Below are 15244 nucleotides of genomic sequence, written 5' to 3' on the forward strand. Positions count from 1 at the left end.
CAGTAAACAGTTAAGTTGTATTTATGTGATCCTCATGTATTATCATTATTTTGTCTTGTAGGTCACAATATGTCTGCTCATTATAGACTCACATTTACAGATGCAGAGAATAATCTGATAGTTGATGCCTTAAGGTAATATATTTCTGTGCTGCTGTCCAGGTGGTGGGCCAATACGGCTGAGTCTACAGCCCTCTAGGATGAATTAGTGACCAACATTAACACCATTGGGCAACACAATCACATATATGAGCATGTGCGGCACAGAGCAACAGACTTGGAAATAGCAGCAGCATGCAATCATCAAGTCACAGGTGGAGGCCCTGCTGCAGAACACCCTCTCACTGGCACTGGGGAATTCCTGGTGAACATTGCCATCCAGGACAGCTCTCAGCAGTACAAGGCACATTACATTCTGGATGCTGGTGCAACTTCTGCATCCCAAGAGGAGCTTCCAGGTATGGTTAATTAGATGACAACCAGAATAATGTGGCATGGTGCACTAACTTCAGTAGTGTATATGTCTGTGTCAGTTGTTTGTTGGGAGGGTGGATTTAGGATTTCTAGTTAGATGCTTAATTTGAAGTAGTCAGCCACATTCCTGTTGACATTTGCGGTACTGCAGAAATAGAGTTGTAAATGTATTGCCCCTGTATTACTGTTAAATGTGACTATGTTGCCATTATTTCTTGCTTAACGTATTTCAGAACCATCAATAATACAGAGATGCAAGCAAGCCTCCTGCAGATGATAAGCCTAATACATTTATGCCCATACTCTAGATACATTTCAAGATATCTCATAAAGTTTCCTCCCAGGCCTATTTTATGTATTGCTGCACTGTCTGTATTAGTGACAGCAGTTTACTTTATTTATCATATATTGCAACATAGAAGTATAGGCATTAATGCATTCCTGTTCTCCCTTTTTATCACAGGTGAGCATGATAGTGGGAGTGTGGGCACTCTGACGCTTGATGTTAATGTTTCCACAGACGCTGATGATGATGGTGGCCAATCTGAGGCACAGTTGGGAAGTGCAGAGGTTGAATCTGGCACAGAGGTTGACATCCAGCTATCCCCTTAATTTTCCCCAGACATAGCCAAAACCTACCCAGTCCACTGAGGCCAGAAATATTGGAGAGGTTGAGGATGAGGACATTGATCAGGGGACTGTGGCTACTGTGGCCTGTTGAATCTGTCTCTAGCCAAAGTGTTGGCAAAGTGCCACATAGAAGGTTTGATAGGGTGCTTGGAAGAGGCCTGTTGCCCCTCCTCCACCTGGTGCAGGTGTCTCTTCCCATGTCACTCAATGGATGTTTATGGCCATCATGGAGGCACAGGCACATTCTGAAAGGTACTCTAGTCAAATGCTCAGGGTTCAAGATGTGGTGCAGTCTAACATCATTAACTGCCTCCACCGTGTAGCCAATTCAATGGATCGGTTGAATGACACATTGGAACATGGAGTGTCTGTGATGGAACAAGGAGTTTATATCATGGATCATGCAGTGTCTGTGATGACATTTCTGCTGGGATGGAGCCATCATCCATGTGGGTGTAGGTCAGCTACACCATCTGCTGCTAGCCAACATGACCATGCCCTATCATGCACCCCTAGTGGCAGTACTTCTCCTGCCCCATCAAAGAGTGTGCTGTCCACACCCAGACATGGCAGGCCATGAGGTCATGGCCCTGAGCATTCCCATGACGGGAGCATGTCCAGAAGACAACAGTCACCGTAGTACCACTGCATCTGACCTTGGGTGAAGATATGCCAGTGCAGGTTTTTGTGGTTGGGGGTAACAACAATGAACTGACAACTCTGCCATGCACAGCTCACACCTGTCCAACATACCAAGATGTAGAGCTAGAACTGAGCTTGGCTGTGTTCAGGCACACTGTCACATATCACTTTCACATGGAAAACTCCTGCAGACACACACAAAACAGTTACATGGTTCAGCCCGCATGCTTCCCTGTTCTTATACACACACACACACACACACACACACACACACACACACACACACACACACACACACACACACACAACAACAACCTTCAGCCTAGGCCTCTCCCCCCAACTACACCCTGTGCAAGTGATAATTTTCCATAGCCATGATTTTTCTGTTTTGGATTCAGGGAAACTAAAGCTTTGTGTGTGATGCACAGGGTGCTTAGCTACATTATTGGTTAGTGTATCTATATTTGTGTTGTTTAAATGTTAATTGAACCTGTGAATTATATTTGCCATGCCAAGTTGTACAAATGATAGCATCTTGATTGGACTACTTTATAGTGTATTCTCTTGTAAAGGTTGTGAAGCCAGCAACTGCAAGGTGTCTCATTACTTTCTCACTGTTCTCTTTAATGATTATCCAGTCCGAATGTATGGTGCACATCTGGTGCACATAATAAGTCAGGCCACCACTTTCAGATTTCTGGACTACATGACAGCACTACAGTATAACATTATCAGAACAGTACAGGTTTATGCTCTCTGTTGCATGTAGCTCACCAGATACATGCATCTGCAGGACAACCCACAGGGCTTTCTCATCAAGTTAACACAAAGCCTACAAACTATACCATGATGTATGTGTACAGATTAAAACACATGCCACTTTAGTCTGTCTTGTTTTGCATCATGTGATGTCTGTCTGACATCTAGGCCACTGTTTGATCATGCCCTAGTGAGATACGTGCATATACAGTACTCTGATATAGCCAATGACACCAGCATTGTCTTCTGAGCACATGTTAATAACAGTGTCTGACCTGTTAGTGTAAAATGCTCTTTGCAATTTCAAGTTACAAGTGACTCACACACAGTAAGACTAGAACCCTGAGATAACTATACAGACTACAGAACCCAGTACTTTACACAAGCACCACAGCACAAGGCTGACTTAGAGTATATGAGACAACACTTTATAGCTGACATCAACAGTGTCTGTTGAGGAGAATATAACAGTGTCCCACCTGTTGGTGTAAAATGCTCTCTCTAATATCAGGTTACAGCTGACTCATGCACACAGACTTGATTGGAGTGAGAGTAGAATCCCTACCTATCTAGGTGCACAGACTACAGAACACAGTACTTAGCGCGTGCACCACAGAACAGCTGTGACTTCCACATGAGTGCAGGTGGACTTATAGTAGATGACATCAGCAGGCCCTGTGGTAAAAAACAGTTTGGTAAGCCATTATGAAATTACTGTATAGGGATGAGCAGCTATCCAAAAAATGGCAAGTCATGCCCTTGGGGAAGTAACTACAGGACAGTACTTCTAGTCTGCTGACTAGATTCACAAACACTCACTAACATGTACATACACAGTCAACTGAAGTGAGAATAGAACCTCTGCCTATCTAAGTGCACAGACTACAGAACACAGTACTTAATGCATGCATCACAGAACAAGTCTGACTTATACGGGAGTGCAGGGGGAACTTATAGTAGATGACATCAGCAGGCCCTGTGGGAGACAAAAGCTTGGAAAACTATTATGGAATGACTGTGTAGGGATGAGCAGCTATCCAAAAAATGGCAAGGCATGCCATTGGAGAAGTAACAGCAGGATAACACTTCTAGTCTGAGTGACTAGAGAGACAGACAAAGACACACACTGTCAACTGCAGTGTGAACAGAACCCCTATCTATCTAAGTGCACAAACTACAAAACACAATACTTAACATGCCATGGAACAAATCTGACTTAAACATGAGAGCAGATGAACTTATAGTAGATGGCATCAGCAGGCCATGTGAGGGACAATAGCTTGGGAGACCAGCATAGGCATACAGTGTTATAGCATCATATGAGGCTAATAGTCTACTAGCACTAGGCTGCTTAGAACCCTAAGTTTCTGACAAAACAAGTACCCTAACTGATCATATTTGGATGTTTGAGTTTAGCAGAGCATGGTTGCGAGCACCACCAAATGGCACTGTCCATGAGGGAGCATACAACACTATAAATTACACTTGTATGGCTGATATATGTGTGGATAAAATGAACTGAAAACCCATGGTTGAAATGCTTCTGGCTGTGTGGCCAACACATGGATTGAAATCAGACAGCATCTTATATACATTTTCATAGCACACTGGGCCATACCTCTCAACCTGTTATAGCAAGGAATCTGGACAAAACCATACATATTGTGTTGAAAAAGGACCAAAGATAGGGACGCATTTTACATACTGCTCTTACAAACTTATACAGTTGACAGAAGAACATATTTTGCATTTATATGAATTGTCTCTGGCTTAAACAGTCAAGTAATTTCAAATTATTTGACAGAAAACAATGTTTATGAGGAGCAGAGCAAAACTGTTATGCCAAAATCAGAACATTCTACAAATATCTATACTGTTGAAAGATGTGCATTGGGTAGCAGATTTGCACTATGGTTAACTAAGTGTATGCACATGCGAGATACAGCTGTTTGTGCTTAGGTAAGCAGTGCGCAAATGCGACCTGCATTCCTAATGTGTGACAGTTACTCCACACTGGGTTTTTGTGCTGGCCAAAAGTGAGACAAACCTGCAGCCCTTTGTTTGCACTAGGCATCGCATCACAAAAACCGTGGTGAAAAAAAAAGAAAAGTAGGAAAATAAATGGAAAGGAAGATGTACATGACCTGAGCAAAATCAAGGTTTGGCATGCACACTACAAAATTATATTACACATCAGACATTCTATAAAGTTCAGGATTTGAACTTTCCCACCACTGCAGATTCAGGAAACAGGATGGATGCCTTAGCCCTCTTTGCCATATAAACTGCTTTGCAGTAAAGAGCTGAAGTCATTCTTCACACAAACAAATGCATCAAAATGTGCACTGCCATGAGATCTTCAGTTGTGACTTGTACTTTTAACCCTCTTTATTCCATTTGGATGTACTGCACTTACTGATCACACAACCTGTTAAGATTCTGTTGTCAAATATAATGCTTTGTCTTACTTGTCTGTTTTTTTTGGTACTTCGTCAGTTATCTGTACAGTACCGTCAGACATTTAAGTGTGTAAGGCATTCAATATCCTTGGCCTTAAAATGGGTGTGGATATTAACTGGAAGTTATATGATATGCATTTGCCAGCTAGTGAAGGCCAGACTGGATGGCACAAACAGCCATATACTGTTCATTTGGGGGGACCATTGCTGACTTACTGTTAAGGCACAACAAAGGCTATACTGCTCTTGGGGGCAGAGCTCATCTACTGTTATGTCACAAGCAAGCATAGCCTGTACTTTTGTGGATAAGCAAAGTTCATACTACTTTGGCACAAACAAGGATATGATGATTATGCTACTCTCCTTGTTCTGCTTCCTGCCTGTTGTTTGATCTTGGGAAGGGTTGTGAGGTCAGAAACTGCAATGTGCATCATAATTGTCTAACTTCTCTCTTTGCAGATTTCCCAGTAGAAAGGAATGGTGCAAAAATAAGGCAACATAGTGAGCATCAGAATACTTCAGATGTAGGACTGTGTGAATCTTTGACCCTTGCACCCTAGTACATACTAATGGAAACATATGAGTAAAGTAAAGGTCTCCCTGCTGTCATATGTTAAATTACTTTTTGCACAAACCCACAGCGCTATTTACTTAATTACTGTTCCAGCCTACTAAGTACTGGAGTAAGCCATAATATTATTCAAAAACTACATGCTGGGTTCAGGACTTACTTTGCAAATGCAGCAGTGGACAATTTTGAGTTCAGGCCAGATTCTGTCTGATGCAAGTAGTACACAGCCAGTACATGGAGAGGTACAGGTTGTGTGAGTTGCCTGGCATCAATTTTACTGTGTGTGTGAGTAGGAGAGAGGTATTAGGCACCTAAGTGGTCAGTGAATGTGCTATGCTTTGTCTTTTAGCCAAAGCAAGGGCATACTGAGCATGACTATGCCTGCCGGCAGGCACAGTTGCCAGTGGGTCCTCCTCTGAGACCTCCTCTGATTGTGGCTGTAGTGATCTAGGCATTGCTGGGGGGATGTGTGTCCCTTCCCCTAGCTGATCCTGCTGCAGCTGTTTCCACAAGATCAGATTGTGTTAAAATGCACATAATGTGAAGACTTGTGCACATGTCTCTGGATTATACTGCAGGGTTCCACCAGATGTATCTAAGCACCAAAACTGTGACTTCAACAGCCCAAACACACAGTCTCTAATGCTTATGGTTTGGGCATGTGCCTCATTATGGTGTTCGTCTGTGAATGTGTGTGCACTTCTGATGGGTGTCATCATTCATGGTTCCAGTGCGCAGCCAGCATCCCCCAGTAAATAGCCCTGTGGGATGTCCCCCCTAGCAAACATCTGATACAGCTGTGATGTGTGCCAAATAGTCATGATAACTCACAGGGTTACCAGCACACACATTCTAGATTATTCCCTAGATATTCCACACATCTTGGCAGTTGATGGAGTAGTATCACTTGCAATTAATGTAGATTCTACTCTGCTCACCAGGTGGTGGCTTGATGTGTACGTGAGTGCAATCTATGGTTCCCAGTATTTCAGGATAATACACTACAGGGTAGAACTGTTGTATATTGTTAGCTCATTCCTCAAAACTATGGTGAAAACATATGTGCTCACTGGCATGTTTGAGCATTGTATCCAGGAATTGATGGAGGATCCTGGATGCTGTTGCCTATGACACCTCCATCATGTCCCCAGTTGGTCTTTGAAAAGTACCTGTAGCTAATATTCTAAGGGCTACGCATATATTACTTTCCAGTGGGATGGGTTCCTCTTGATTGGTTCTGCCTCTTTGTTGAGGGAAGCAGAGCTCACATAGTTCTTTTTAAGGTGCCCCTGTCCAGCCTGTAGTGCTCTACAATCTTCAGGTCATGTAGCATCTGATAAGTTACCCTGGGCCTGAACACTCCTTCTTGACCTAGACATATTGTCACAACAGAAAAAAACAAGCCAGCAGATAATGGCAAAACTGTGAATTTAATCGGACACCCATACAATACATAGTTAGTCCATAGGAACAGACCGGTTTCAGCTGACACTTCACTTAGCCTTCTTCAGTGTTAAATAAATAAATAGCAATGAACACATTTAAATATTATTCATGTGAAAAAATATAGGGCAACCATTGGTTCCCTAACAAATGCTCATTTAATCCAGGTGGAAATAACGCACTTAATTTAATTATCCATTTCTTTTCCTTTGAATTTAAAAGGCCATGACATCCAGCTTTATTAGCCCTATTGCCCATGATTCTGTCAATAACTGTAAACCTAAATGCAGCATTAGGGTGTTTAATAGTATGTTTAAATAAAGCATTGCTAGGTTTTTTATTCCTGATTTCACTTAAGTGTTCTGAAATTCGGATCCTCAGTTGTCTAGAGGTCTGACCTACATAGAATGCAGGGCAGGTATAGGTGGCTAGATAAACCAGCCAGTCGGTCCCACAGTTGACCAAAAGACAAATGTTATAAACCTTGCCCATATTATAGCTGGAAAAATTATTTGTTTTGCTGATATTCATACAATGGGTGCAGTGGCCACAGGGTACACAACCTACTAATAGGTCCCCGGTTAGTTTCCTTTGACTTGAATTGTCCAAACCTATGGAAATATGCTTATAATGACTCAACTGAGAACCCATATTTCTACACTTATGAAATTAAAACAAACACCTGTCCCCCAAAATGGTAGAAAAATAGTCATCAGCCTGTAATATATTCCAATGTCTCTGCACGCTATGAAGTAGAAGGTCCGTATTTCTACCATAAGTGGTCACCAAACGAATGACTGCTTGGTTGTCCACTGATTTCTGTTTGTACTATAAGGTATCTTGCCTATCCATTGTAGACACAGTATTACTAGTGCTCAGGGCGTGCCCCATTACATATCCCCTATTTTTGAATCCAGAAATAAGATCCTCCTTATAGTGTTCATATGTGTCAGTCTCTGAGCAGATACGTTTGATCCTGAGAAACTGGGACCTATTGTCATCAGCAAAAGCAGCATTGACTTCAGCATCTAGCACATGCAGATGTAGAATAGCTGCAGCAGCCCCTAGCATCATGTCAGATAAAATTTCCTTGTCTGTACTCCAATGGTATTGAAGTATTTAGGAAAACAAGAATGGAGGCTACATGGATGCGTTATAGTATATAGAATAGCTGCACCATGTTTGATTGGTCCATTAAAATGGAGTTCACCTAATTATACTGTAATTAGCATGTATTGCACACACCTGCTGCTTGCTCATCATTGAGCTAGACACACCTCCATGCTCAACCACAAACCCCTGTGCAGTCCTGTGTAGTTTTTCATAAATGAAGCAAGCATGGCAAAATTGTAATTACTTTTTTCAATTCCTGTGATATTGCACAAACATTCAGTATAAATAGGAAAGCTTGCTCACCCTGTACTTGAATCCAGGACCTTCTGCACACTAGTCCTACACATACACGTGGTGCTACAAGATTAGTTATATGGCAAGCATAGCAAAAGCTGCCATTCATTCATTCGCAAATGAGGACTTTAAAAAATATATGAAAATTATTCGAAGTGGACAGAGAAGACACATTTTTACAATGAAATTCCAAGATGACATACAACCTGTGATTTCTGCCTAGCTTACATGCACCATCACCCTCCACAGACCAAACTATACAACTTTGACAGTGTAACCTTGAACACCCCCTGATGTCATCACTCGCTGTTGACATCCATTGAAAACAAAAATACTATGGAATTGTCTACGCAGAGTGAACATCCCTACAGGGTTACTCTTTTTTGGGATTCAGCAATACCAATGAGTTTCTACCTAATTTTCATATTCATTATGTTAACAGCCTGGAATGTACATGGTTAGTAGCTGTGTCAGAGGAGAAACTGCATGGGAGCACAATGTTATAAATACAAGGGAGCCTATTGCTTTGTCCATATATCTGCTATATACTACAGATGCTTAAAGTACAATATGTCGGTTAAACCTCATGATCCCTGAGAATCAGGATTAGTGAGCATTTGAGTGACATGAGAAACAAGAGAATGACCAGTGCACTTTTTAAACATACATTAACCCACCACACTGACAAATTTCATTTCACAATAATAGATAAAATTCAGGGGAATAGGACGTGCAAAACAGGATGGCATACCAAGCTTAATGATAAGGAATCAGGCTGGATAGTAAGACTGGCAGCTCTCTTTAAACCTGGCCTCAATGAACAGAACTAATTTGGTATGCACCAATAGCATGACTTTACTTATTAAATATTTAGTATTTAAATATGTGCTGATGTCATGAAACAGTAACACCGAAGAAGGTTGTTTTGAGCTGAAACTGGTTTGTTTATTTGGGTCAGCCACATGTAATAAGTTTATTTCCAATAAATCTTTGGATTTACTCATTCCACTTTTTACAAACACCAGATGCTGTAGAAGGATGTCCTTGCTCTCTGCTTGAATAAGGCAGTCGTCCAAGCAGGGATATATTTGAATTCCTTTTTGTCTGCAAAATGCAATTACTGGTGCCAGGCATTTTGTGAAGACCCTGGGTGCAGTAGATAAGCCAAAGGGCAGTGCAGAGAATTGGTAATGCATTGTACCAGCTATGAATCTGAGGTATTGTCTGCAATTTTGCATGATTGGGACATGCAGGTATGCCTCTTTAAGGTCCAAAGTAACAAGCCAAGCCTTCTTGCCCAGCATGGGAAGAAGTTGCTGTAGAGTCAACATTTTGAATTTTGGAACATCCAGGTAAGTATTTAGAGTAGATAGGTCCAGTATGGGTCTCCAAGCTTTGTTTTTTCTGGGGACCAAGAAAAGTCTTGAGTAAAATCCTTGTCCTTGTTACTGCTGTGGCACTTTTTGAATAGCTCTCATGTCCATGAGGGCTGTAATTTGCTTTTGTGCCTCTGCCCATTGATTTTGTGGCAGGTATGGCATTCCTTTTGACCTTGGTAGAGTGTGAAAGTGGAACCTGTAACATTGAGACACAATGTTCAGAACCCATTTGTCTTGGGTGATTATATGCCAATTTTGTGAAAAAAGAGCTAGTTTTCCCCCTAATGGAGCTGCCAAAAGGTAAGTGCTTGGCATGTGAAGGGGGAAGTCATTGGGACTGTTTCCTATAAGGTTGTGACTTGTCTTCTCCTCCTTTTGGGGTAGAAGCACCCCACTCTCTTGGTCTGTAAGAGCCTTGGGGCTGAGATCTACCTCTTGGGCATCTGTATCTGCCTCTTTGTGGTCTGTCTGACACTGGAAAGGACCAATTTTTAGAAGGCCAATTTCTTCTAAATTGAGGTGGCTGTACCTGTAAGAAATCCTTCACTGTTTGCATATATTTTGCCTTATCCTCCATTTTCTTTAATACCTTTTCTGCTTTAACATGAAACAAGATGTCATGCTGTAAAGGAGCATCCAATAATTTTGCCTTAACATGATCAGGTAAACCTTGTTCTTTTAACCAAGTATGCCTTCGAATCACAGATCCTGTAACTGCGGCTCTACAGGAAGCCTCTAATGAATCAAAACCACATTGCCGAGTATGCTTTCCCACTTGTTCAGCTGCATGCAATAAATCCTGCATCTCCTTGTAGTCTGGAATTTCTGAGCTTGTAAGCATTTTCTGTTTTAACGGAGACATTAAATATTGTTGATATTTAAGCATGTGGAACTGGCAATTTAGAACCCTTACTGCTAAAGTTGCAGAAGTGTAAACTTTCTTCCCCCATCTATCTAAAGCTCTTGAATCCCTGACAGAGGGAACTGGATTTTTAGCAGTGGAAGCCTTTATTTGGGACCCTGGGAAATAGTTTCTGGGTCAGCAGCAGGGTTTTTATAAAGAAATTTGTGAGAGTCAGGGACGCTGTAGTACCTATCTGGCTTGACTGGTGCTGGGGGCAAAGAATCAGGGGTTAAACTGGATTCAGAGAACACATCATCCACAATATCTAACACAGGTGGAATAGCAAGGGGCCTGTGTTGAGGCAATAATAGAAAATCTCTGAGCCTTTTCTTGGATTCTGAATAATCCTGGCTCTCCCAAAGGAAATGCTCCATCATGGTATGTAAAGTTTCCTCAAAAGAGTAATATTCTTTGTTTTAAAAATAAAAAAGAGTAATATTCAGGAGGAGAGGCTGAAGGGATAGATTCTTCAGCAACAGAGTCTTCATAGGGGGGTAAAGAGTATCCCTGGTCTGAAGAGGAATCAAAAGAAATGGAAACCTGGTCAGAGGAATCATAGTCTGTATCCTGCCTAGGCCTTTTATCAGGAGGGGGATGGGAACCTCTGATCAGAGTAATTAGGTCCTCGGCCATTTTGAGCATCTGTTTTTTAGGCATGGAGGCCTGTCCAGGTGAATGCTGTACTTGTTTCTTTGTCTTTAATGAAGTTTTAGACTTGGTTGTTGTTTTGATGGTAAGCTGTGAAGGTCTGAAAACACCCTCAGAGGCCGATGCCTGCTCAGCGGCTTCGAGCCCATCTGAGGGGTTAATTTCCACAGGCCCAATACCTTGAGTTTCCAGAGGCCCAGAAATCTCCACGTGGGAGTCGGAGGCGGCCTGTGGCTCTGAGGTAGCGGGTGTCAGGGGCTGCGAATGCGACTCACTGAGAACCGGCGAACCGGCGACTGGCCTAGAAGAGGCTTCATCATCAGTTTTGGAACTCGGATGCCTGTCCTTATCTTTGTCTTTGCATTTTTTGTGTATTCCGGTCATCAGTTGTTCCGACGGCATGGTATAATTGAACCTTCGGCCAAAATAATGGCGAGCAAAATCAAACCGACATTTAATAGTGTGCTTGTTAAATCTAGCACAAAACCGACAACTAGTGACATTGTGGTCTGGGCCTAGGCATGGAATACAGTAAGAGTGAAAATCCTTATGAGGTATTTGCTTCCCACAAGAAAAACATTTATTAACTTTTACTGACATCGGTCTGAGGCAAGAAAAAGTTTCCCCAACGGGGTACTTAGCTTTATTGAAGACTTTGGTTCTGAAATTCGAATATGAAAATCTCAGGAGTCGGTCGACCTGCACTTGCGAACTGCTTTTGCTTCAGGCACCGCACGGCAAGAAAGACTGAAGAAAATGGCATTGGCTGCATCTTATATACCCCTGGCGCACTGACGTCAGGGAAGAAGCGACAGCAACCAACGCCGGACCAAGACTTTGGAACTCTGGCCGACTGTGGGACCGCCTGACGGCAGGATAACCCAAGTGTAATGACTGCAGCAGTGAAACACGATGAACATCCTGATTTTTTGTATGTAATATAAAAAACCGGTACGTTGTTTTGGTAAAATACAGACAAGGATTTGTGAATTATTTCCGCTTTGAGCAGCAAACGGCGCTTTGGGCATTTTTCATTGTTTTTGGTTGACTTTTGCTGTGAGTAGTGAGCATCTACACTGATGCTACTGGTATACTATAAGTTCTGCTCTTTTTATAACCTAATGGGACTCTATACTTGATTTTCCGAGCATTTATTTGACATACTTCCAATTTAATATATGGAATTATATCCATATATACTGGGTAGTATATATATAATTTAAACATATTGAATTATAATTTGAAATCCACCAAACTTTAATTTGGAAGGCTGAGACGAAGGTCTGCCTGATTTTAGCATGAGACTATACACATGCTGAAAGGTGATAAAGTTTACAGTTTAACAAAATTTATACCTATGACAGGATTTTAAGAGTCCATGGTTTTGGTCAGTTATAACGACACAATATAGGGGTTGTTTATTTGGCAGACAACTCAACAAATGGACCTACATATTTTGGGGCAGAGACAAAGGTCGACCCATATAATTTGAGTTATCTACATGATAATTTGATAATAATTAAGGAGGTTGTTATACGTCTATCCAGATATTTGTTTAATACTACATGATTTGACAATATTTAGAAGGTCATACTATATGCTCGGTAGATGGGTTGGTGGACCCATTTAGGCCATGATCGATGGAGACACCATAGTACATAATATAAAAGACAATTGAAGGTCAATATTTAGGAACTAATAGAAACCAGTAAACTTGTTTCCAATCATCCTAAAGCAAAAGGCCTACTCATAACAGTATTATAATTATTATACATTTTTTAACATAGCAAATCTTAAATGGATCTAATGACTTTATTGGAAAGTCTGTCCGCAGACCATCATGATTTAGGAATGTTTGGTTTAACAACAGTAGGACAGGACATTATGGGGACTTCCCAGCAAACATCAGGGGATCCATGTATTCCATTGTTTTCCAGACTAACCAAAAGTATGAAGTTGCTGAGATCTCACATATGGCATTTAAAGTTATTCAAAGCCTATAAGGTGAAGGATATCACCCCACGTGGGCTAAGGGTTAAAATGCAACCTTTGGTTAGCCAAATTGATGAGCAGCTTACTCAAGAGTGGGCACAAGCCCAACATCAGGCTAGTATGCTATTTGTTGATGTTCTTATGACTTATCATGAACAAATTATAGATCAAAGCATTTTAGAAGTACAAAAGATTTGTGAGGAAGCAATAGCACTTGAGGGGGAAGCCTCTTTTCACAGACATTTAAACACTCTAGCCAAGGAATTATCCCAATTGGATCAACAACTTAAAAAGAAAAAGATTGACAAACTTAATAGAGATGTTAATGACTACCAAAAAGGCAAACCCTTTAACAATCAGAGAAGTGTACATTTTCAAGATAGCACATAGATGCATTAGAAAAAGAAAGAGACCTAGGTCAATCCTCAGGAATAGGACTGAATTATCAGAAACAATATCAGGTGAAGAATCGTCATCGGACACTGATGTAGAGTCATTTCCCACTCAGGAGTCTGCAGCAGCTAAGAGAAAACCCAATAATGACTCTAGGGTCAAAAGACATGGGGGGGGCAGGAAACATAGGACCCATTCACAACATAGAACAACTACTGAGTCAAATGTTATCTTAGATCATTGTAATGTGCATAACATCTCATCATACCATCTCACTGACACAGAAATAAAGTTGTTGAATAAGGGTATACATTTTTTTCCTGCTTTTTTGTTAATGAACATGCTCTTGTTAAAGATGTGAATGATTTTTTGCAGAATTTTAAATCTGAAATTATTTTTCTCAGATCATGATCAAACTCAAAGGTCTACTGATTTCTGATTTCTGAAATCGCAATTCATTCCACCTATTGATAGGCACATATCCATTTTTAAAGAATGTGTTCTCAAAGATTTACATTTCCATAACAGAACTTTTGCCAACATCAGACAGACCCTAACCCAGACTGAACAAAAAGCTTTAACTAAACTTAGCAACCAACATGACATAGTGGTTCTACCTGCTGTCAAAGGAGGGGCCGTTGTTGTAATGAATTGGGATCAATAGCATAGGGAGGCTGAAAAACAACTTTCCAATGGCCTATTCTACATGAAGATGCATTTGCCCCAACATATGCAAACCTGTTCATGGGGTATACTGAGGAGCCGTTGATATATGACACAACTCACAATATATTTTTGGATAACATGGACATTTGGCATTGTTTTTTAGATGATTGCTGGATGGTGTGGAAAAGTGATATTAGTTATGCTTTGGAATTTCTTGAATATCTAAATGAGAACAAATGGGGTATTCAATTTACCCTGAATTATGATCTAAATCAAATTATATCATTGGATGTAATGATACATAGAGATTCTGATAACACATTGCAAACTGAGACCTTCAGGAAATTCCCACAGTTCAAAACCATGTTACATGCTACCAGCCAACACCCACCCCACATTATCCGGAATATACCCCAAGCTCAATTTTTACGTATTAAACACATCTGCTCCACACCTGAGGCATACATTTCTGGGAGGAATGACTTAATCAGTAGATTCCTTAACGGGATATCCAGTCGGGAATATACACAGTGCAAATGCCAATGCAGACAAACACAACCAGGAGAATCTGCTACAATATAAATCTATTTACACAACTCAGAGAACTTCATCATCTTCACCAATTTGTCTAGTTACCACATATGGTCGTAACACCAACGGCTTTAAAAATATTATAAATGATCATTGGGACATTTTGTTGGCCAATGAACAATTGGCTAACATATTGCCCCCATAATGTTTATTTTCACATCGTAGAGGAAGAACTATAAATTCACATCTTACCCACTATAAGAAAAATTTCAACAAGGAAGTTCATCAAACTACTTTATCGAGAGAAAAACTAGCAGGCAATTACCCCTGTGGACATTGTAGTGCTT

This window comes from Protopterus annectens, chromosome 4.part0, assembly GCF_019279795.1.
Source record: "Protopterus annectens isolate FY-2018-M chromosome 4.part0, PAN1.0, whole genome shotgun sequence".
Classification (NCBI taxonomy): domain Eukaryota; kingdom Metazoa; phylum Chordata; order Ceratodontiformes; family Protopteridae; genus Protopterus; species Protopterus annectens.